We start from the raw sequence: 25,864 nt of genomic DNA on the forward strand, positions 1-25,864 counted from the left end.
TATACATGCAGATATAAATAAATTTATTTTTTAAAATCCATACACACACATATATATTATATATATTATATATATATATATATATATATAATATATATATATATGTCCAAAACACCAGAGAATAGTCCAAGACCTTCTCAGAGACTGGACCCTAATACTGCCTTGAACAACTCTGTTCTTTCCTGAGTCTTTTTCCTTCACAATACCCTTTGGCTCCACACATCAGTTCTTTTACAAGAGGGCTTCTAATAGTCCAGCTGCCATTTAAAGATGACTTTCTCTTCTCTAGGTCCAGATACTGGGCTAGATCTCTGCTCCATGGTAACTGTCACCAAGAACCAATGGGTTCCTGGCATTTCAAAATCACTGTCTTGATTTTCTGTATAATATTTTAACTTTCACTTTAGGCAGAACACAGAACCCAACCCAAATCTGGTATACTTCCCTTAGGTGCCAAGGTACACAATGTCACAAATACCACGTATAACCTTCCATAAGTTTCCTTCTGTTTTTCGGTTGTTTTTTTTCCTATGGAAAAATGTATAGATTGCATGAATGTGGACTGTGATGTAGAAGTGGAAGGAAAGTAGAACTTGATAATCTCCCAATCCAATCTATCTTTTTCATTCCACTATAATGTGATTTCCCACATATTTACTGTTGAGGGCCAGCTTCCATAGGAGTGAGGACACAGATGTCCCTGGAATTTAAGCAACCAAGGACAAGTATGTATTCTTGTTCATTAATGGATGGATTGGCTCACCAATGAACCCTGACCTAAACAGATGCAGAGCTAGAGGTGTGTGGGAAACTTTCTGATAAGGAATTCTACATTTTTCTTAGGATAAATATCATAAAAAATATCATAAAAAATTTAACCAGGGAAGACCAGAGAAGCTATGCAACTGGATTTTGTCTGAATTGTCATGTCTGAGATAAGTTTTGTTATAAAAGTATAGATATTCAACAATAAAGTTAGAAATTGTTTTCACAACATTAAGTGTTGGTGGCTTTTATGACATCTAAGTGTTCATGGGATAATTCTTCAACCTGGGTCTCAATAAATGTCCAGATGCACACCAGAGTTGTCATGCAGGATAACTGGAGCCCAAAACAGAGATGGACATGGAGGGGAATTAGTCTTGAAAGGAAAGACACTGTTTGAACATCCTGTTGGTCACAGAGGACAGCAGGTATTGGGGATATACATATATACACATATACACATATATACATATATATATATATATATATATATATATATATATATATATATATAAAATTTTTTTCACCAAGTTTAAGACAGCAAGCATTAATATGGGTCAGGGTCAATCTAAGGACAGAGGACATTACTTGAGTGAGTTAAAGAAGGTAGTCAAAGAAAGAAGCTTGTTAATAACAACAAAACAATTGGAAGAATTTATTGAATGTGCAACAATGTGGTCCTTGGTTTCCAGAAGGAGTGCTAAATACTGAAAAATGGGAGACTGGGGGATGAGCAAACATTTTAGACAAGAAGGTTGAAAGATATTTCCTATAGGAGTCTTTTCATTGTGGTAAATATTAAAAATCTGTACAACTCCACCTGGAGATATTCTTTTGTCTCAGAGTAGAATAAAAGTTGATATAGAAGGGAACAGATAGGTGGTGCAGTGGTTAGAGCACCAGCCCTGGAGTCAGGCGTACCTGAGTTCAAATCCAACTTCAGACAATTAATAATTGCCTAGCTGTATGAACTTGGGCAAGTCACTCAACCCCATTGCCTTAAATTAATAAAAAATATTTTAAATTGATGTAGATCTTCAAACTATTTATTCAGCAGGAAGATAAGAGTTAAAAAGAAAAAAGAGAAAGAAGAATGGTGGCATTTACCTCCAATGACACCTCCTCCTAACCTTAATAACCCATCTTCTGCTCCTTTATGGTCTAAAGAAGAAAATATTAACAAAGATAAGGGGCATATGAATGTTGTGGTATTTTCCAACATGAGTCTTTTAGAATTATCTTTGATTATTGTAATGCTGAAATGAACAAGTCCATCACAGTTGATTATCACCTAATGTTGCTATTAGTTTGTATAATATTCTTCTGATTCTGCTCACTTTACCCAACATTAGGGAAATTGGTCTATAATTTTTTTTCTCCATTTTGACTTTTTCCTGGTTTAGGTATCAGCACCACATTGGTGTCATAAAAAGAGTTTGGCAGACCTTCTTCATCTATTTTTTTCAAATGGTTTATATAGAAATGGACCTAATTGTTCCTTGAATCTTTGGTAAAATTCATTTGTAAATCCATCTATCCCTGGAGATTTTTCCTGGAAGTTCATTGATAGTTCATTCAATTTCTGTTTCGGAGATGGGGTTATTTAAATACTTAATTGCCTCTTCTTTTAACCTGGGAAGTTAATATTTTTGTAAATATTCATCCAGTTCACTTAGATTCCCAAATTCATTGGCATATAGTTGGGCAAAATAGCTCTGAATTATGATTTTAATTTCTCTCCATTGGTAGTGAATTCACCTTTTTAATTTTTGATACTGATAATTTTGTTTATTTCTTTTTTTAGATCAAATTAACTAAAAAGTTTATATTATTGGGCTTTTTTATAAAACCAACTCATGGTTTTATTTCAATGATTTTCTTACTTTCAATTTTATAAATTTCTGCTTTGATTTTCAGAATTTCTAGTTGGTATTTCATTAGGAATTTTTAATATTTCTTTCTCAGATGTTGCTGTTTTCAATGAATTTCAATAATATTGAGAGCATCATCTTTTTCTGGGACAATTCTAAAAAGCTTTTCTTGACATCACTCCTAAACATTTTTATAAATATTGTCCACTATTGATCCCAGCTACTGAAGAAATCTAATCCCTTGTCTATGACAGATGTTCGAGTAGTTGAAGATTGCGATCAAATATTCCTGAATCCAGTTCTAGCACTCCTTCCATCTACCACCTTGTTTGCCAAAACTCCTTAAGAATAAGACTTCCCCAAAAGGACCTAAGGGGAATCAAAAACCTGAATTTCATAATGTAGAAAATAGTGCGGTATGGGGCGGCTAGGTGGCACAGTGGATAAAGCACCGGCCTTGGAGTCAGGAGTACCTGGGTTCAAATCTGGTCTCAGACACTTAATAATTACCTAGCTGTGTGGCCTTAGGCAAGCCACTTAACCCCATTTGCCTTGCAAAAAAAAACCCTAAAAAAATAAAACAAAACAAAAATAGTGCGGTCTACAATTTATTAATACAGACAACAAAGCAATAGGATCCATGGGAAGAAATAAAATGTTTATAAATCTAAATCAGATAGTGGGCAAATGGCACCATTAATTTATTAAATTGCTATCTTCTGCTTTTGCATCACTTTAATTCCTGCCTAGGAAGACATATTTGGCAACAAAGAAGGAAAAACAAAAAAATCAACTCAGCAAAACTAACCCGCATATTAACCAAGCCTCACAGTAAATGCAAAGCTCTGCACCAAGAGTCCGTAGAGAATAGAAAGAAGAGCATTATCATATCTCTTTTTAAGACCAATTTTCATGAATAAAATGACACAAAATACAAGGTTTGTTGCTGTTATTAATGTTTAAATTTATATTATTATAATTGTTGTATATATTTTCTCCTTAATTCTCTTTGCATTAATCTATGTCTTCTCAAGCTTGTCTATTTTTCATATCTATGATTTCTAAAAACACCATAATATTCCTTTACATTCATATGTCACAATTTTTTAACTATTCCATTAACAATTGGTATCTTCTTTGTTTCCAATTCTTTCCTCTTACAGAATGTTGCTATAAATATCTGGGTATATTATGTGCCTTCCTTTCTTCTTTGCCTTGCTTATTGTATTTGCCTAAAGGCATAGATATTTTAGTCATTTTCTTAGCATGATTCCAAATTTTTTTCCAGAACACTTGAACAAATTTGCAGATCAATCAGCAGTGTAACTACCTTTCCCCAACTGCTGTAATATTGAATATTCCTAATTTTTGTCAGTTTTGCTAATTCACTGGAGTTAACTTTATTTGGAGGAAAATTTACATAGTATTTAATCATTTATCATTCCTCTGCTCACATTCTTTGATCACTTATCCATTAGGCAATGGCTCATATATTTCTGTTAATTCCCCCCACATATTTCTGCTAATTCCCTGCTAGTAAAAAAAGAGTTGGTCACTTCCCTTCTGATCCTAGTCATGTCATTTTATTCTCACATATGTTTTAATTTTCATGCCATAGATACTATATTATCTTTGCAGATCAATGTAATCTACCACTCTCTCTGTCTTGCTGTATGTCTGTCTCCATCTTTCTTCCCCCTCCCAGTCATAGCTGTAAATGATATATAATTCTCATTTTTAAATTTCATGATCTTTAATATTTAAGTCATATATTTATTTCAAGTTTAATAGAGTTTAAGGAATGATTAGTCAAAGCAAATTTTTTTTGGCTAAAATGCTTTCTAACTTGAACTCCTGTCTTCCTGACTCTAGGTCCATCATTTTAACTATCCAATGCAATACCTCATCTCCTCAAAAAACTTGCTTTTATATAGTACTTTAAAGATTTCAAAGTCCTTGATTACTCCAGCATTTGATGGGATTCAGTAAAAGTATAGTTTTTGTTATTTTTTTCATATCTTCCTAAGACCCAACTCAGTATCAGAGCTTCCAAGAAGCCTCCCTACTCCCATGGATTAAAAGAAATGCCCTTCTCCAAAATCTCTCATTCCACAGTTTGACCTCTTCCATGTATTTATCACATCCTAACTGTACTATAGTGTTTTGTGTCTTGTCTATCCATCCATCTTATCTATCTACCTAGCTACCTATCTCTCCCATAGCTTACAACAAAATCTTTTATAATAGAAATTACTTAATTTATGTTTGTTATTCTGAAGTTGAAAGTTTTGAATGTATTGCTCATCTGATCATTGAGTGTACCCCCCCCCACCGCCTCCATCCTAGTGTGACCACATGGCCTGATCTCTATGCTGCTCCATCCCTCATGACCAGTCACATAACAGAGGCCACTTTATCAAAGAAAATAAACAGAAAACAGAATAAGAGGGAATTTATGTACCAGGAAAATAACCTATGGCAACAGAGACCACCAGTCCAAGGCCCCCTCAGGGATTGTCCCTAATGCTGCAATGGGCAACCACTCTGTTCTTTCCTGAGCCTCACTTTTCCATTCCCATTATCGTTTAGCTCTTCTACATCAGGGCTTTTAAGCATCCAATTTCCATTTGAAGTCTCTTTTCACTTCAGATCCAGATACTTTCCTAGAGCTCTACCTACTTAGTGACTGTCTCCAAGGTCTTTCCCCCAAACCATGCCAACCCAAAGAGGTCCTGCCATTTCACAACCCCTGCCTTGTCTTTCCATACATTATTTTAACTTTCCCTTTTGGTAGAACATAGAATCTAATTACCTCTCAGGAAAACTTTCCCTAGATGCCAAGATAAGCAAAACTACAAATGTCACCTATGACTTTCCATAAGTCTCCTTTTGTTTTTTGGCTTTTTCTGTAGTAAAATGTGTAGATTGGGTGAATGTGGAATAAGATGTAATGGTAAGGTGGGGGGGGGGAATATTGCACTTAATAATCTCCAAGGTCACATCCATCTCTGTGACTCCACAATACTATGATTTCAGATAAATTGCCCATCTTAACACTTTATCAGAGGAAATGGACCAGAGATCCTAATGACTTGAGATAGAAATTCCTGGGAAGTCTGTGGAGTCTGTTGAGGGATGGAAGCGTGTGTATAAATTTGAGTTGCAGAGATGGATACCCGTAAATGGAGTAAAGATGAAATAGTGGTTAGAAAGTTAGAATGAAGTAGAACTCAAATCTCACCTGGTGACAATAACTCTTTGTTGAAAAAAATTCCTTAAACTCTGTGATATTCAGTTTCCTCTTCTTTCAAATGGGGATAGTAAAACCTGTACTTAGAAGTACCTGCTTCTAACAATTCTTATGAGATTTTTTGAAATGATGTCTGTATAATGTTTTGCAATTTTTAAATCGTGATACAAAATTTTTTATCACCATTATTATTAGAGAGAAATGACCAGCTATTAAACCCTTCTCTTTGGGAGTCCCAAGGTCACACAGTATTAGTTTCCTCCAAATGACTACAAAATAGAAATGCTGACTAGGTCCCCATTCATGTTTCAGAATGACCAAAGGTTTCTGGATTATGACTAGACTAAAGGAATTTGATTAAAAGCTCTTCAGACCAAAGTGATTAAGGGGGAGAAAGGGGTGATTAAGAGGGATGAGACACTGAAATAATAATGCAATAGTGACCCCTGGAGTTATAAAGGTGCATTCCAATCCCTGAAAATGTGTTCAGAAAAAGGAAAGAAAGATAATGAAACTGGGGAAGGAGTTCAGAGAGGGCAAGGAATGAATTAGGACTGGGGAATAATCAGGGCCAGTAGCAAATTAACAGTAGCCAGACCAGTCAGTGTGAAAGCTCAACTCCTATTGATAAATGGGGCAATCACACAGTCGCTGGAAACAGGCCACAAGCAATGGGACCCTTTCTTGTGCTTCCATTTCCCCTCTTCTGAGTTGGGGTAGTTCTCACCTTACAGCTGAATTCTCTCTTCTGGTTTCTAACTCCACCTATGATCCTCCAGAGGATGTAGCTGATCCTGGTCCAGACTCAAGTCAGAGTTATTTGCATATAAGAGAGAGCCCAGACGATCTGTCCCTTCCTCAATACCTTCTTGTGTCTCCAGGTCATTACTGGCATCTGCTTGACCCCTAGACCTTCCCTACTTATTGATGACCACAAATACTGACTACTTGTGTTCTTTTCACAAGACACAGTCCCTCCTGTGTCCCTCTTACACTGAGTGATTCCCGTGACTACCGCTTACTCTACAATGTCCCTATAACAGTTAATAACTTTCTGTATTCCTCCCTATCCTAAATATTGAACCTCCATATCCCTGTTATAGCCATTGACCTACCTATGTTCCCATCACATTCAGTGACACTCCTCCCATCAAAAATAGCAACTCTGTATTCCTATCACATGTCCCTTTTTTTCCTCTCCCTTCTGTTTTTCTCCAGGGATGATGGAGACCATCAGGTCACCAAGCTTCATTTTCTCATCTTTCTCAGTTTCCTTCTTCATCCTTAAGATGCCCACGTTGACCTCAGGTAAGACTGTCTGATCTTGTTCATTTTTCAGGACTTGAAAGGTATGTCCAGAAGCCTGAGGCATGTCCTACCGAGATATTGCTCTATCCTCTACAGTTTCTTGTTGCCCAATCCATTTTCTCACTACCAAAAATGCCCCCCCCAATTTTTCCCTGTTCCCACTTTTCTTCCTTCTCCCCCTTGGGGTGCCTCCATAGTGCATTGCCCTGTCTGGTGATCTTATACAGTCAGGGAGTGCCCTTTCTAAATTATCTACTAGGTGAACTCTACTCAAGCTCTGGAGTCTCTTGAGAGCCTCAGGCACAAACATTTCTTAAGTGCCCACTATATGTTAGACACTGTGCCAAGCACTGGGGTATCCAAGGAAAGGTAAAAGATACTTTCTGCTCCCAACGACTTGACAATCTAATGGGGAGACAACATATAAATAAATATGTACATACACATTATATACATAGTAAATGCAAAATAAATATTCAACAGAGGGAAGGAACAAGAATTAAGGGGAATAAAGAAAAAATTCCTCTAGAAAGCAAGAATTTGAATTGACAATGTAAACCAAATCAGGTGGAGGGTCAAGCCCTCAGGTGTGGAAGAAGGAAGGAAGATTCCCTTTACAATGCAAACAAAAGATTTACAAAGTTTGTCTCCAACTGATCTCACCACTACCATGTCCAGGTTTCTCATCAAGTTGGGTTGCAAGGAGCAACTACAACTACTCCCAGATTGTTGTTCATCCTTTATTCTTAAAGATCAATGGCATCAAGAAGTTGTCTTGACTTACAGATGAATTAGATTTAAGTGAGGCAGGGCTGTGCAAAGTCATTCATCTCACTCTTTCCTCCATAGTTATCAGTTCTCTGACAAGACATAGGTCGGAACAACTTCACAAAACTGCCTTCTCAAGAAGTTTAACCACAAAAGAAGAAAGGAAATAGCTAAGATTGGTGTATCAAGTGAGAGATTTTAGAGGTTGGGTCTTTGTGGGCAATAAGGAAGGAGTTAGGAGACAATGTTTGAAGATAAATGAGTGGGGATAATAGAAAGGAGCTAGAATGGGGTCATTTGCAGAAAAAAAAATTTACCTGTGTATGGACAAGGATAGGGATATTAGCTGAAGACATCTGAATAATGTGAGATGAGGAGTGAAAGGGGAGCTATCCATGAAGCATCTCAATTTTTTCAGTAAAATATGAATCAAGATTCTTAGCTAGGAGTGTGGGTGAAGGGGGAGCCGTGGGATATTTGAAGAGGGATAAAAAGGTTTGAAAGAGTCATTGTGGAGAGTGGGGTAGGGAATTGATATAAGAGTTGTAAAATTATTCCATTGTTTGAGGCCCTGTTGAGGTTATTTAGCATAAATTTGTAATAAACCAGTAAGCTCAGTTTCATAACTTTCTCTAACTTTATTCAGCAAAAATGTGTAGCAGACAAATAACCAAGAGTGGGAGTGGTCCAAGGCTGAGGGTAAGGTTTACAAGAGAATGAAGGGGTAAGAGACTCAAGAGAAGAGGATTGGGTAGTCTGAAATCAGATAATCAGCAAGTTAAGTTGGGAGGAGAAGAGTGTAGTTAGTAGAGAAAGTGATTGACTGGGAGACAACTAAGGGACTGAGAGAGTGGGGGTCATGATATAGATGACTAATAAGGGTTGGGATCATGAGACAGGAGAGATGAAATAACAATAGACTATGATCAGATAAGGGAATTTCAAAGTTCATAAAAATGGAAAAGATACATCTCTGGATGTGGCAAGATCAAGGGTATGATCATTTCTGTGGGTGGCTTGGGAAATGAACAATATCAGGAACTAGGAGTTTAGGATGCATGAGGAAATATCAATATATAGATGTTGAGCCCCCTAGAGTGAAGACAAAAGCTGAGGAGAGGCTATGAGGAAAGCAATGAACTCATGAAATAAAGATGGGGAATATCCTGGGAGTAGACAACATCTACTACTATTAGTGATTGGGTGGTAGATATGGATTGAATGAACCTTAAAGAAGGAAATGTGTGGGACAAATGCCACTTAAATAAATTTCAGAGATCTCTCAAGGTATGAAGAGAAGGCTCTAAGGATTGAATACCCGTTGCAGGCCATGACCTCTCAGGACCTGGCAAAAAAGGCACCCCTGCTCAAATTCAGCAGTTTGTTATTGTCTTGGGGGTCTTGGTTTCCCCTCTGTGCAAGTGACCTGAAGCAGAGAGAATTGTTAGGAAGTAAAAAGCAAATCTGTGGCAAAATCCTGGGAGATCAGTGAGGACAAACAATTGGCAACTTCTGTGCACAGGGCCCAAAGAGGTAAGACCTTGTAATCTGAAGGCACTAGATTCCTGGAGGGTTAGGACCATTTGGGGTGACTGAAGGTGGATATAAAAGACTTGGATCTAAAGTCAATTGATCCTGACAGTTCTCTGCCAATATTTAAAATGGGAAGAGCTCAGTCCTAGCCTTCCCCCATGGCAAATAAGGTAAATAAGAAAATTGTGGTACCAGTAGATAGTCTCTTAGGGAGAAGATTAAGTGATTGGAATAAGCTACCAAAATATTAAGGGAAAGAAATGGAGGAGGCACAGATCATGCTCCCTATGATCTTTGAGGAAGAGGACTAGGAAACTTGGGGGCTCTTATTCCTTAAGCCTAAACAAGAGCCCCTGAGAAAACTGGAGGTTGGGGACTCCAGAGAAATGTTAATGTGTGTTCTATGCCCTGTCTTGTGTAAATGTCTGTGTTGAGTATTTTTTTTTATTTTTTGCAAGGCAATGGGGTTAAGTCACTTGCCCAAGGCCACACAGCTAGGTAATATATTAAGTGTCTGAGGCCAGATTTGAACTCAGTTACTCCTGACTCCAGGGCCGGTGCTCTATCCACTGTGCCACCTAGCTGCCCCCTATGATGAGTAGTATTTCTGGGGGAGCTGGGAGTTTTGCCAAGGAGTTTCAGAAGGTGGGGGAGAAGGAAGTAAGTATGCAGAAGGAGGAGGGCGGGAGAAGGGAAATCTTCCTTTTTAGAATGTTGAAATACAAATTTATGTCTTAGATGGAATGCATGCTTCACTGCAGGAAGGGTATGACCCCCTAAAACTTGTTTTGGCCCCATTCTTTAAAATAAGGGACTCCCATCCTTTCTTCCTGATTTGGGAAGGAGAGAGAGCAATGATCATGTTTTTCTTAGGCTACATATGTTTATCAATTCCAAGCCCCATTTAACTGGGTTGAAAAAGTCCCACCCTTGGGAGGGGGGAAAGGAAATGGGCAATTTCATTGACAAGCCTCATGGTCAATTAAAGAAAAGGGGAAGACTTTCTGGGACTAGGAAATTCAGATTTCCAATTTTAATTAAGCCTGTGCTAATAACTAATATTTCTATAACAGAGTAACTGTGTTTGAACTTTATAAAGTTACTTAAGAATGCATTCAATTTAACTGTTGGTTGGTGATTTCAAAAATCTTAATGAATACATATGAGGTTCCTCAAGAAATTATGATTGATTATAAAAAAGTTATTTTTTGACTGGTCATAATTGATACATTCAAAAATATAAATATATGTGTGTATGTGTGTATTTGAATGTCAATAGAACATTTTCACATCTCTACTGCTCTGGAGAGGTGGGAAAATGTTTCTATATTCTGAGATCTGGTACTAGCCAGGGTATCACTCTCAGCTTGGTAAATTTGATACAAAGTTGTTGTGTCTGTGTCTAAACTCCTGTGTCTGCATGTGTGTAATTCAGATCTGAAATAGTTACAGTTACCTGAGTTAAATGTTACTACTTTTAGTTTGGGCTTTGAATTTAATTGCTTAAAATATTTAATTTAAAATTAAGTAATTAATGAAGTTAGGATCTGAGTCTATCCACTTATACATTTGCAAGTTTATAAGTGGCAAAGTCTGAAATGATTTCAGTTGTGAACTAAGTTTTTGTTAACCTAATATAGACTGAAGACTGTATTCAACTTAAGTTAATGGAGATTTTAAGGTTTAGTAAATTCAGATTCCTTGACCTCAAGAAACTTTGAAAAGAAGGCGGGAAGGACTTTGATAGGAAAAGGTCACCACCTTGTGTTTAAAGAAAGAAGAAACTATCTGAGAGTAATTTAGCCACCTAAGTCTTGTAACAAGTCTTGAGAATTTGTGTGTGTGTGTTATTAAGAAGGAAAATTAGATTGGAATAAATTATATGTCAAGGAATTTGGGAATGTTAAATCATATATAATTTACTTATTTCTTTTGGGAAAGAGATATTGTACTAAATTTTGTAATCTAATCTGTTTTGATGTTAACTTGATAATTGTCAGCAATCTCACAAGGTCTTTTGCTGATAAAGGAAGAAAGTTTGTAATCTTTGTCTCATATCTATCTTATGTTTATGGAAGGAAATATATATATTCACATATTTATCAGTTATGTGATATTCTTTTATAACTACAGAGATTATATTTTCAATAGTTATCTCTTGTGAATGTTATTTAAATATTGTTTTGTTAAAACCTGGGATTAATGTATGATGGCTTTGAAGGGCGATAAGGGAAATATCAAAAAGCATGATCCTTTCTGGGATAGAACTGTGGGTTCATTAATAATACAATAATGGAAAGATCACTTTGTACAATCTAGTAATTTGTGTGTTACTTTTATTGCTATTGTGTTATAATGAAATTAATAATACATGTTGGAAATTTAAATCCACCTATGATATTCTAATGGTTTTAAAGAATTCTGAAAAGTAATTCGTATGTCAGGGAGAGTGACTAGGTAGCACAGTGGATAGAGCACCGGCCCTGGAATCAGGAGCACCGGAGTTCAAATCAGGCCTCAGACACTTAGTGATTACCTGTGTGACCTTGGACAAGTGACTTAACCCCAATTGCCTTGCCAAAACAAAAATAACAATTTGTATGTTGAGGATGGCTAGTAGCTAAACAAGTTTATGCATAGAAGTTCCTAGTTATATAAGTGAATTGGGAATGTTTTGGATATGTATATATCATCCAAAGCTGTGGCTATTTGCTTCAAAGTTAAAGCACTATGTAATATGAGAAAGATAAACACAAGATAATTTGAGATTTTTCTATGCAATCTCCTGGTCAAAGGAGGCATTTATTTGTTATAAGATACAACAGGCTAGAAGGAGCTTTCTCTAGCCTAGGGGGATCTGATATTCCATCTTTATATAGAGATGGAGTAGATATGATTTTAGACAAAGGAATGTCTCTAGTAAGAAGTAGGAGATGAGGCCTGTAGGGCCAATCATAGTTAGAAAGACCCAGGAAGGATACTCAGAGCTTTAGGTAGGGGTTTCATTAATTGGGACCCCATTAAGATCATAATTGGAATTTAGCTAATTGTATTTCCTGGAAGTTCTAAGTAGGTAAAACAACTATTTTAGGTCATGGGACTTTTAATCAATTTTCTCTTATATCAGATACCAGGATGGTCAACAAATGGAAATGCTACTGGGTAAATATCTTCTTGGAGTCAAGGAAGCCAATGGGCTAAAAATGTCAGGTGACAGAGATGGGCAGCCGAAGGGGCAGCTTCTCAGTAGGGCTGAGGTTGGACTTTGACTTGATTTCCCCAAAATAATATTTGGATATTTCACCTGGAAGAATAAATCTGGCCTAAGACATTTGACTTACCCATGTGACCTCTGCCTGGACACTGACATTCAATACTTATATCTGTAAAGGAATTTTCTTTTAATGTCCTGGACCTTTATAGTTAGTTACTAAGCAAACCAGAAAAAGAAGTTTTAGATGAATTGGATCTAATAGCCAAAGATAGGTTAGGTGTCTGGCTCTGACACCTACTGTCAGCTACATGCTAAGATAGGAATTAAGTTTCCTTAGTTTTTGTGTTAGAGAGGTGAGAAGGTGAGAAGACTGAGAAATTCTTAGGATAATTAGTTTCAAGTCCTAGTTTAAGGAAAGGAATGTGAGTTAGATAAGTAAAGGAAAAGGTAAATATGGGAATATTGTAAAAAAAGCATTCATTTTGTTTAAGGATGTTTAAGTAATTGTAATGAGAGCAAAGATTAAAATTGTTTTATTTTAAGCCAGATGCCTGGTACTCTTAGAACAAAGATGACTGTTGCCTGTATAGGTTACAAGCTTGAGTCAACATGATAATTTGCATTGGTAGTTTGCTCATATAGTAAAACACCAATGAAAGTTTATTGTGTTAAAAGTGAAGCATGTACCTCAACATGGCAATAAGGCAAAATGTAAATTGCATTAAGCTCCAAAATTTCATTGTTTTGTGATAGAGACATGTGTTTTGTGCTGAATGAAATGTTGAGCAGTTTTGTTTTGTTTTTTACCAGAAGACAAAGTCTCAACTAGTCACCAGAGCTGGAGAGGACTTTTTTGGAACAGATTCAGAAGATGCAGAAGGACACTGGATATCTTCAGGCAAGAAGAGAAGAAAGGAGAGACACTGGACCAGTTCGTCTCCACCATCTCTTGCCTATGTATACATTGTTTATCTGTAACTTCCCTTTGACTCTGTAAGTATGACACCGCTACTTATGCCCTTTTCCTTATGGAAAGGAGGAAGGGAGATAGGGTTAAATGTTTTCCATTGAGAGAGAAAGAGGGAGATTATTGGGTGGCATGATTAGAGAGAAAGAGGGAGATTATTGGGTGGCATGATTATATCCTGCTGTCTATCTAGGGAGAGTCCTATCTCTGATTTTAGACAACAGGGTATTAGTAAAGGTTGGAGTAGAATCTAGCTGACAAAAGTCAATTCCCAGTCTTTTGTTGGACTTGAGGTAGTTCACAGCAGTTTGAGAATTGGTTTTGGGTGACAGTAGTACCCCTGGGTCTGGCCTAGATTCTCAGTTCCTGGTCAGAGGTACACTGTGGCACAGGATTCTGATCCAGAGGAGAGAAACACCAGTGGCATATGACTGAGTCAGTTCAGGGTGACTATTGTTTATAACTGACTAGCCAGGATATTTGCCTGGGGAGCAGCAAATGTCTAGACATGTCCAGAAGCAGGGTACATATATTCTGGACTGTACAACTTAGAGATAGGTGGCCTCAGACTCATGTGAGATTAGTGATGATACCTGGATCCCTTGTAAAGATGCACAAACTGGGGCATTTGTTAAGGGAAACTGTGATTATGAGTTAGTATGGACTTTCAAGGAAAGTGCTGAAATGGCCATTTGCAAGAAAAATAATTTAAGGAACATCTCTAGGCATATTAGCTATTCTTGGGGTTGGTCCAATGGCACAAAATCAGGGATTTATTTTGATCAATTTTTGGAGCCAGGAAGACCTTTCTAAAAACATTGGTATAAAAACTTGCCAGTGGAAGGAGGTATAGCAACTTTTGGAAATGTACCTATTATCATGATGATTATATGGCCTATTTAAGAGGGCCCCTCAGAAGTAGGGATGAACAGTATTGTCCATTTGTTGAAAACCCAAGAAACTATATTCCTGGAAGACCAACTAGCACTAGAGGTACATTAATAGATTTGTAGGACTACTGCCTACACCCAGTTGTCCAAAGAATTGGTCAGAGAGTTGCTAGATAGGGTTGATCAGGGAGTTGTTATCTAGACTTAAGTGTCTACTACCTGGACACAGGATGGAAGCTATGGATATAGGACCCCTATCTATATGCTGAACAGAATAATTAGACTCCAGGTAGTTGTAGAAAATATTACTAATCAAACAAGCTAGATCCCTAGATCTTTCAACCAATCAAACCATCCAAATCAGAGAGGCAGTCTTACAACACAGATTGGTACTGGACCACTTAGCTGAGAAGGGAGGAGTATGTAGGAAGTTTGATTATCCTACTGCAACTCTTCTACCCTGTCTAATTCAACTGATAATACAAGTGGCTCAGGATAGTCTTAAATTCCAATCAGACAAAAATTCTGATCCTAAAGGAATAGGGATGGATTTCTCTTAACAACATAACTTATGAGAATGATGACCAGATGGACCAATAATATGAGCTTATATTAAAGAAATTTGAAGAAATCTCATCAAAATAAAGAGGAGGGATTGAATGGGATAAGGCCTGAAATTTCTTCAGTAGAATATTATAGATTAGAAATAGTTGAACTGTGTCTTATATCTCTTCTGCCCTTCCTCCCCTGACAAGCAACTTCTGGGGTATCATGACCGAAATGAAAAGAGTCAACTGACCCTGTCTTATCTGCTGAAGTCTGGACATTCCTGGAGCTGGATTGATAATCCTGTCTCTGTCTGAATTTTATGCTTTTTCTTTAGATTAGCTTAAGTGTTTAGATTGTAAAGACCATATTCCTCACTGATGAGTATGGGTCAGTGGGGGAGGGGGGTATCAAGTTAGGGTCTTTTGTCCCTTGGCCCCATTCTCCATCGTTAAGGCTGAGTTGGGTCCAGTTCTTGAGAATGGAATAAAGTTTTTTCTCTTCATACCTTGAGAAATCTCCAGAATTTATTTAAGTGGTTATATTCATCCTTTGCTCTGTATCAGACAATAGACAAAAGTCATCCAATTAACAAGATTCAGCACCAAACATTTTCTCAATTTGTCTTAATGTCTTAAAAATCATGCACCAAGCTATTTATACTACAGATTGTAATGGACCTGATAGAGTCCCCTTTACAAAGGACATGAAAATTTTTAACTGAGGCTCCCTGGGATTGACAGGGTCCCCTTATTTCTCTCTTAAGTCCCCTCATGGAGATTAAAATATTTGAGGTGGGGAAAGTGCTGGTTAACCTGGGAGACACAGAGAGAAGTAGGGGGAAAATGAGTACTGTTACCACAAACTCTAAGAAGAAAAAAAAATGAAATAGTAAGAGAAATGATTCAGAAGGGCTCATGGAAGTAAACAATGGGAGAATATGAACAGTCTAATTGACTTCAGGGGTTCCTCAGGAGGGAAAAGACAGACAACCTAGTGAAGTAGTAGATGAATGAAACTCCTGAGAAACAAGAAGGAACCAACTGTTTCCCCAGAAGAGGAGGGGTATTGGGGTGGATGCTCCCAAGTTCACTTCCTTAGAGAGATGACCAAGGTCACCTCTACTGTAGGTCTATAGGTGGTGTCTGGAGGTCTCATTTGACTGTTACCATATGTTGGACCTCCAAGAACAGAGATGATATCTGCTGTGATAAACACTTACTTCTTGGAGTTAATTTAAGTTTTTAAAATGATTTTGTCCTTTTCCTTGTAGGAGATGACTGGAGGCCCCATTTGCCTGTTACCATATATTAGAGCTCCAAGAACAAACAGAGAAATGATATTTGATCTGATAAACACTTACTTCTTGGAAGCTAATTTAAGTTTTAAAAATGATTTTGTTCTTTTTCTTTGCATTTTGAACTGGGATATGGTTCTTTCCATGAATGATCTTCCCCAGTTCCCATTCCCAACTGGAATCATTGATTTATTGTTTCACTGCTAGAGAGGAAGGACAATCACTTACAATAATGGGTTTTAGGGGCTTGCTAGAAAAGTTGAAGAATGACATTTATGAAAACAAAAGGGAGAGGGAGAAGATTCTTTTGTGACTTCAACACATTCAAAGAGTAATTGAGTTTCATTGATATTTAAGTTGCTATTTAAATATCCTATAAGTTAAAAATTAAGCAAAGATCAAATAAATATAACTTTGGCCTTGGGAAATAGGAATTCTTGCAATAATTTATAGGAAGCTTCTATTCATTTTTTTTCTAAGTTTGAATCTTAAAAAATGTCTTGTTACTAATCACACAATTAGAAAAATAATTTAAAAATGCCTTTTTGCTATTTTTTGTTAATTTTATATTTGTGAACTGTTACAAATTTTTGTAAAGGGTCAAAAATATCTTTAAGGGATTTTTGTGTGTCTGTCTTTAAGGAATATTTGCATTGTGACAAATTAAAAAAAGAATTGTGGTATGATAAGTAAACTCATAAATTAGCAATTTGGTCACTTAAGTGTGGAAATTATATAAACCTAGAAAAATAAGATTTTAAATAAGTCATTGGATCTGTTTAACCACAACATATTTGCTTATTTAAGCTATGGATTTGTTCAGGGATTGTGGAACTCTGACACGAGATGAGATTTAAATGTGATTAGAGTCAAATTAAAAATTTAATATCAAGCTGCCACTTCTGCATATTTATGGAAGTGGATTGTCTGGAAATAATAAGCCTCTTATAAAGAAATATCAAGTATATATTTATGTAAATGTATATATATACACATATATGTAGCATTTGTTTAAAATATAGTACTATAGTATTAAAATCATAAATTGAGATTTTGTGTAATACCATTAGAATACTGATACAGTGTAATTGAATTCTTTTTGGTCACATTTTAAGTGAAATATGTCTCTCCTAAATTGATGTTTAAGATAAATCAGAATTAATTGTTCTGAATCTTGTTAATTGAATGACTTTTGTTTATTGCCTGTTACAGAGCAAACTCTATAAATGTTAACTATGTGTGGGATGAATGTAACCACTTAAATAAATTCGGGAGATTTCTCAAGGTGTGAAGAGGAAAAAGCTTTATTCGATTCTGAGAAGCAGACCCCCAACTCAAATATCTTAATCTCCATGAGGGGACCTAAGAAAGAAATAAGGGGACCCTGTCAATACCAGGGAGCCTCAGTTAAGAGTTTTCATGTCCTTTGTAAAGAGGATTCTATCAGATCCATTACAATCTGTAGTATAGATAGCTTGGCGCATGATTTTTATTTAAAAAGAAAGAAACCCCAAAAAGAATGGATCAAAAATGAAAAGAGTGAATTCACCATCAATGAAGAGGAAATTAAAGCAATTATTAGGAAATCTTTTGCCCAATTTTTATGCCAAGACTTCTAGCCATCAGAGAATATTAATAAAAATATAAGTTGTACAGATTAATGGAAGAGAAAACTAAATACCTGAATAACACCTCCTATAAAAAAAATTGAATGAGCTATCAACAAACTGCCTAAGAATGGGTTCACAAGTGAATTCTCCCAAACAGTTAAAGAAAAATTAATTCTGATATTATATAAATTATTTGGAAAAATCAGCAACAAAGGAGTCCTGCCAAATACCTTTTCTGGTGCTGATACCTAAATCAGGAAGAGCTAAAACAGAGAAAGAAATAATTGCCCTGTCAAATATTAATGCAAGAATATTAAATGAAATGCTAGCAAGTAGTTTACAGTAATATATCACATTGAGCATACTATGACCAGGTAAGATTCAGGGTCTCATTTTTATAATATTTTGGTGGCAGGCATGGATCAGTTATTATTTGTGTAACCTTAGAGCTAATTCATTAACATATCCACATTATTAAAAGTTATAAATAATGTCATAGAATTAGTGCATTTGTATAAAGTTTGATATCTGAGCATATCTGGAATTTATCTAATGCTTACAGAGTGAGTGGGATGAAGTCTGAGATTTCTTCAGTAGAATATTATAGATTGGAGAATAGTTAACTATGTGCCCCTCCTCCCTTGACAAAGCAACTTCTGGGATATTGGTGAAGAGTCAACTGACCTCACCTTATCTGTTGAAGTCCAGATGACCTTTCACTTCCTGGGGCTAAAGAGATAATCTAGTTTTGGTTTGAATTATGTGCTCTTTTCCTTAAATTAGTGTCTAGATTGTAAAACCACATTCCTCATTAAGGAGGGTGGGTCAGTGGGGGGTGGTTCGGGGGGGGATTGAGTTAGGATAAATGTGATTCTTGGGTCTTTTGCTTTTGCCTCAATCTTTGTAATTGATTGGTGCCTGTTCCTTCAGAAATGAATAAAGCTTTCTCTTCATACCTTGAGAGATCTCTGAAATTTATTTAAGTGGCAATTGTCCCACACAAGAGTATTGGTAATTAGTAGGACAGAAGGAACCTTATAGTAAGCCCTTTCTGACTTCCTCTAATTTAGCACATAGTCTTAGTTCATTTTTTGAGACAGTTTCTAGCATTTTCTATGGTTCCCTAATCTATGGGAGAGTTTGCAAGTAATGATCTCTTCATTTATGAGACAGTATATAAGTGACTCCAAGGTTCACTTATGTAATCTTACCTCCTATTATTGTTTTCTTTATACTAGTTCCTTATAAATTTACTTACTAGTCTTGTTATATGGGTAGAGGGAGGGGTGATTAGGGTAATCCATATAAGATACAAATTTGAACACATACCATAATTCTAAAATTTCAGGGAGATATCTTGGTTTGCATTCTCTCACAGGTGACCCCTAGATTGACTGGTGTTAATAAGCCTCAGGGATATTTATTCAACTGCATTGTCATTTTTTAAAAAATCCAGTTCCTGGGAGTCAGGATGGCAGAAGAAGAAAATCATCTGCCCTCTTCAAACAACTATAAAATAGCTCTCCAAAGTGAATTATGAAATAGCAGAACCAGCCAAAAGATGTGTTGACTCAATTTTTTAGTTCAAGAAACCTAGAAGGGCAGCAGGAATGGTTTGTTTCACTCAGATGAAAGCAGCAGCAGCATGCTGCAACAGACCCTGCCTCAGCAAGTTGGCAGGGGTCCTAAACATTGGTCTGGCACCAGGGTGATCAGGTAAACTTCATCACTGGGAAATCCCATGTGCATCTGTATAGCATTGGGAAAACAGACAAATGCCAATGCCAGAACCCCACACATGCCTCAGTGCAGTTGCATGTGAGTGAACAGACACCAGGGACAGAAGCACCCTCCCTCCATGTGTCTCAGCATATTTCCAAGTAAACAAGCAGAAAGCAGTAACAGGATCCTCTATGCTCCTCAACACAGTTGAATGTGCAGATGCCAGTGCCAGTGCCAAGATGCCAGTGCTAAGGGTCTCAACAAAGCACCAGATAAGCTTCCAGACTCCTACAGCACTAATCAGCTCTAGCCACCTGCCCATCCCACTCCCTCAATGCTACATCAGGTAAGCCACTGGAAGTCCGAAGACCCTCAGCACAAAAGTCAAAATGGGCCTCAGGGCAGCACTCCAAGCTACAACTCCTGATCCAAAAAGCTTGTGACAGTGCCCCTTCCACCCCAAAAGCATAGATCAAATTTAAAAGTAAGAGAAAAGGCTGGAAATGATAAACAAAGAATTAAACAAACAAAAAACCAGAATCTGTCCATAGAAAGTTATTATGGTGACAGGAAAGATCAAGACACAAACTGAGAAGTGTAGAACAATATCAAAATAACTACATACAAACATCCTTTCATTATGTGTAATGGGGTTATGATAGAAGCCTTTACAATAAGATCAGGGATGAAGCAAGATTGACCATTATCGCCATTATTCAATATTGTACTAGAAATGTTAGCTTTAGCAATAAGAAATGAAAAAGAAATTGAAGGAATTAGACTAAGAAAAGACCAAAGAAAACTAACTCTTTGCTGATGATATGATGGTATACTTAGAGAATGAACTAAATGAAACTACTTGAAACAAATAACAATATTAGCAAAGTAGAAAGATATAAAAATAATTCCACATAAACTATCAGCATTTCTATAAATGACTATAAGACCCAACAGCAAGAGATATAAAGAAAAAATCATCTAAAATAACTGTAGACAATATAAAATTCCTGAGAGCCTATTTGTCAAGAAAAATCCAACAATAAAATAAACATAATTACATAATCATTTTCACACAAATAAAGTTAGATCTAAATGACTGAAAACATATCATGCTCATGGGTAGGTCAAACCAATATAATAAATATGAATGTTCTGCAGTTCAGTGCCATAGCTTATTCAGTGCCATAATATTCAAACTACCAAAAAATTATTTACTTGAGCTAGAAAAAATTTTAAAAAATTCATCTGGAAGACAAAAAGTCAAGAATATCAAGGGAATTAATGTAAAAGATGCTAGATCTCAAACTATATTATTAAGCAGCAGACAACAAAACTATCTGATATAGTCTAGGAGAAAGAGTGATGAATTAGTGGATTAGCATAAGTATACAAAACATAGCAATAAATGACCATAATAACCTAGTGTTTGATAAGCATGAATTCTCCAGCTTCTAGGATAATAACTCACTATTTGACAAAACTGAAAAACAATATGGCAGAAACTTGGTAAAGACCAATATCTTACACTGTATACTAATATAATGTCAAGTGATCTAAGCATTAAAGGTGACACTCAGAAGAGCAAGGAATAGTTTACCTATCACATCTAAAGAGAAGAGAAGAATTCATGATGAAACAAGAAATAGAGAGTATCACAAAATATAAAGTATATAATTTTGATTATATTAAATTTTAAAGGGTTTGGACAAATAAAACCAAAGCACTCAAGATTAGAAGAAAATCAAAGAGCTGGGAAACAGTCTATGTAACAAGTAAAGACCTTTGATAAAGAACCATTTTCTCAAATATGTAGAGAACTAAATCAAATTTATAAGACTACAAACCATTCCCCAATTGAAAGAATATGAATAGGCAAGGAACAGGAAAATTTCTTTTTAGACAAAGAAATCAAAACTACCAACAGTCATAGAAAGAAATGCCTTCACTTGTTTTTAGAGAAATGCAAATTAAAACAAATCTCAGCTATCAAATCACACCTATCAAATAGGCTAATATGACAGAAAAGAAAAATGATAAATGTTGGAGAGGTTATGGAAAAATTGAGACACTAATGTGCTGTCAGATTTGTGAACTGATCCAATTCTTCTGGAGAACAATTTGGAGCTGTCTCCAAAGGCTAATCACTCTGTGTATACCCATTCCCTGGTCTGTATTTCAAAGAGATCATAAAAAAGGGAAAAGGACAAACAAGTACAAAAATATTTATGGTAACATTTTTTATGATGACAAAAAAATGGAAATTGACAGAATGCTCATCAATTGGAAATGACTGAAGAAATTGGGGCATGTGAACATAACAGAATACTATTGCTCTATAAGAAATCTTGAGCAGACAGATCTCAGAAAAACCTGGAAAGATTTACATGAATTGATGCAAAGTGAAGTGAGCAGAACCAGAATATTATACAGAGTAAAAGCAACATTGTGTTTCACTATGAATGATTTAACTATTCTCAGTAGCAAAATGATCCAAGACAATTCCAAAGTACTCATGATGAAATCACTGTCCACCTTGAAAGAACTATGGACTGTGAATGTAGATCTCTTTTCACTTTGTGTTTTTCCCTTTGTGTTCTGTTGCTTCTTTCACAACAAAATAAGTTTTATATCATTGTATGTATATAACTTATGTCAAATCGCTTACCATTTAAGAAAGATGGGAGGGGAAGGAGAAAAATTAGGACCTCAAAATATTGTAAAAATTAATGTTAAAACTGTCATTACCAATATTTGGAAAAATAAATACTATTAAAAAAATTTTAAATTCCAAAACCAGAGGCAGAGCCAAGATGGCAGAGAAATGTCAGTAACTACACTAAGTTCTCCCCAGCTTCCCTCAAAAACAATATTAATCAAGTCTCTAAATTGATTCTGGAGTGAAAGGACCCACAAAAAGATGGAGTGGAACATTTTCCAGTTTAACCTATCTAGGAAGCCCTTCAGGAAAGGTCTATCTCATTCTAGTGGAGGGGAAGCATTGCCCAGCAAAAGGAGCAAAGTCCAGCTCAGAGAGCAGTTACCAACACAGGTTGGGTCAGAAGAAGATAGCAGAAGGATCTCAACCACAGCAAAAATCAGCACCAAAAGCTTCTGGGTCTTTGCTCAGCAGGCCAATGGCACAGCAGGCCAAATATGAGGACTCTAACACTAGTGCAGACAGCAAATTTAGAACCCGAGACTCACTGCAGAGCCAGCACCTCTAGGCCAGGCAACCCTAGCAAACCTCTAATTCTGGAGGTCCCAATGCAGAAAACCTGTGAGCAGGTCCCTTCCCCAATTCAGGCAGCTTGGGACATCACCCCTGTGGCCTAGAAATAAGCTTCAAAAATGAATAAGAAGAGTCAGAGAAAAGTTGCAATGATAGAAAGTTATTATGGCAATAAGAGCAATCACAACACCTTCTCAGAAGAGGATGACAGGAAAAAGTAGTATATGTGAAACCCAGAGGAGAATATAAATAGGTCTCCAGTCCAAAAAGACCTCTGGAAGAACTAAAAAAAAATTTTTTAAATCAAGTTTAAAAATTGAGAAAGAAATGCAAGACAAATTAAATAGCTTGGCAAAGGAAGAACAAAAATTGACTAAATAAAGCAACTCCTTAAAAAATAGAATTGGGAAAATGGAAAAAGAAAACAATTATTTAAAAAATAAAGTTGGCCAAATGAAAATATTTATACTTCTCTTGGGGGTTGATATTAGGTCAAAATTTTGGCTTAAATCATGTCTTCTCTTTACAAAAGCTTAAAATTCTTCTATTTCATTAAATAACTATTTCCCCCCTTAATATATTATGTTTTATTTTGCCAGATTCTTCTTGGCTGTGGTCCTAATTCTTTAGTCTTTCGGAATATCAAGTTCCATGATCTCTGGCATTTGATATTTTGTCTATCCTGGTTGTGTTTCCTTTATATTTGAATTCTGTCTGCTCATTTGTAGTATTTTTTCCTTCCCTGATAGGCCTGAAATTTGACCATAATAATCCTTTAGAACTTTATTTTAGAATCTCTTTTCTAAGGGGCTCAGGGGATTCTTTCAATGCTTATTTTGCCCTCTGGCAATGACTGAGATTTTCTCTCCTGGATATATTTTTCAGGTCAATTGTTTTTCCCAGGAGGGATTGTTTTTTCATTCTTTTGAATTTGTTTGATTGAATCTTGATGTCTCAAGATTCATTAGTTTCCACTTGCCCAATTCTAACTTTTAAGTTGTTTTCTTCAGGTAGTTTATGTACCTCTGTTTCCATTTCAGCAATTCTACTTTTTAGGCCATTGCTTTCTTTTTTCCAAACTATTGATCCTTTTTTTCATAATTCTTTTGTATCATTCTCATTTCTTTCCCCAATTTTTCTTCTACCTCTCTTAAATGTTTTTAACCTTCTCTTTGAGCTCTTCCATGAGTTCTTTCTGTGCTTGAAATTACTTCCCTTTTTTTTTTACTTTGTTCATAGGTGTTATGAGATTGTTGCCTTCTTTTTGAGTTTGTGTCTTGCTCTTCCCTATAACTAAAATAGGCGTCTATGATCAGATTCTTTTTTGTTAATGTTTGCTCATCTTTGTTTTTTTAATTTTTCCTTTCTTTTAAATTTGAATTCTGCTTCTAGTATGGAAGTGGCATTGTCTCAGGCTTCTTGTGCAGCAGCAACAGGTTGTGCCTGTTTACCTGGTGCTATGCTGATGTATTCCCGAGCCACAATATGGGATTTTAGTGGTTTGTGCTGCATTTAAGGGGTAGGATAGGGAGTGGCTGTCACTTCTGGGGGCCATAGGGATCTGGCAGCTTACCTCATGGTGAACCGGGATCCTACTGGAAGTATCTGGCATGTGCTGAGACCTTGATGGGTAATTCTGAGTTTCCTTGGGGAAACAAAATCACATTGTGGCCTGGACACTGGAGATGCCTATTTGCCCACATGGAGGTCTGGCTGCTAGAGAAAGCCTATTTTCCTGGAGCTATACTGATGCACATGGTGGTTCTTTGGGGGAATCTGCCTGTTCTCCTGACTATGCTAAGCCAGATGGGTGGTTGCCTGCTTCCCAGTAACTCCCACTAGTTTGCTGAGGTAGGGTTTGCTGCTGGTTTTCTGGGACACTTCCTGTCCCAAACTGTGCTCCCCTGCTCCCCTTGACTGGAGTGAAATGAATCATTTCCACATTTCCTCCAAAATTCCTGGTCTAAAAGATTGTTCCACTCCAAATCCTTGCTGGTTCTAGGATTTGTTCTGGAGCTGCTCTTATTTTATGGTTGCATAGAGGTGGATATGGGAGATTTGCACTGACTTACAGCTTTCTCTGCCTTCTTGGCTCCCAGAGATCTCAATTCTTCTTGCTTTTTTAGTATGATGTTTCAGTGATGTCATCAGACACCTTCAACAAGGACAAAAATAGCATCACGGTCAGCTACTACATTGGTAGTAAATTATTTAGCTTGAAAAGACTTCAAGATGAGACTAAAATGGAGGTACATGACTTTTTGTTCACAGCCTATGAGGCTGAGATGCAGCAAAATATAAATCAGTTCTCTGCCACTTGTGCTAATTGTGGCCTGACAATTAACACCAAGCATACAGAAGTTCTCCACCAGCCAGCACTGCACTGTCTGGATGGGGGAACATCAGTTAAAGGAAATGCAGGAATTTTATTTCTTTGGTTTTTGATGGTTTTTGATTATTTTGGGGGGGGAACATTCATTTTTTATAAGATTTTGAATTCCAAATTTATCTTTCTCTTCCTTAAGATAGTGAGCAATTTGGTATAAGTTTTTTAATATATACAATCAAATGGAGAAAATTTTAATTCTGTGGATAAATTTACTTACCTTGGCAGTATACTTTGCAAAGATATGCACATAGATGATGAGGCTGATGAATTGCCAGATCTAGCTCAGTGTTTGGAAGGCACCAAAGGAAGGTATAAGAGAAGAGATATTAGACTGTCTTTCAAATGAAGGTCTATAGTCATTGTGCTGTTCTTATTATTCTATTCCTGTGAAACCTGGGTAGTCTACCAGCACCATGCCTAAATTTAACATACAGAATCAGTTCCATAATAATGAAACTAGCAAAGAATTACCCTTAACACAGAACTAAACAAATGACAAAATTCA

The 25,864-nt window shown here is 36.4% G+C and overlaps 1 long non-coding RNA gene across 1 annotated transcript in view; it reads left to right on the forward strand.

Moving 5' to 3' along the window:
* Positions 1 to 18,844, forward strand: part of LOC141500205 (uncharacterized) — a 59,754-nt gene extending 40,910 nt beyond the window's left edge. The window contains exons 2-4 of the long non-coding RNA XR_012471892.1: positions 7,105 to 7,194; positions 13,520 to 13,702; positions 16,386 to 18,844. This is a non-coding gene — a long non-coding RNA (uncharacterized LOC141500205). The remainder of the gene's footprint in view (positions 1 to 7,104; positions 7,195 to 13,519; positions 13,703 to 16,385) is intronic.
* Positions 18,845 to 25,864: the final 7,020 nt, after the last annotated feature.

Source organism: Macrotis lagotis, chromosome X (genome assembly GCF_037893015.1).
Source record: "Macrotis lagotis isolate mMagLag1 chromosome X, bilby.v1.9.chrom.fasta, whole genome shotgun sequence".
Lineage (NCBI taxonomy): Eukaryota > Metazoa > Chordata > Mammalia > Peramelemorphia > Peramelidae > Macrotis > Macrotis lagotis.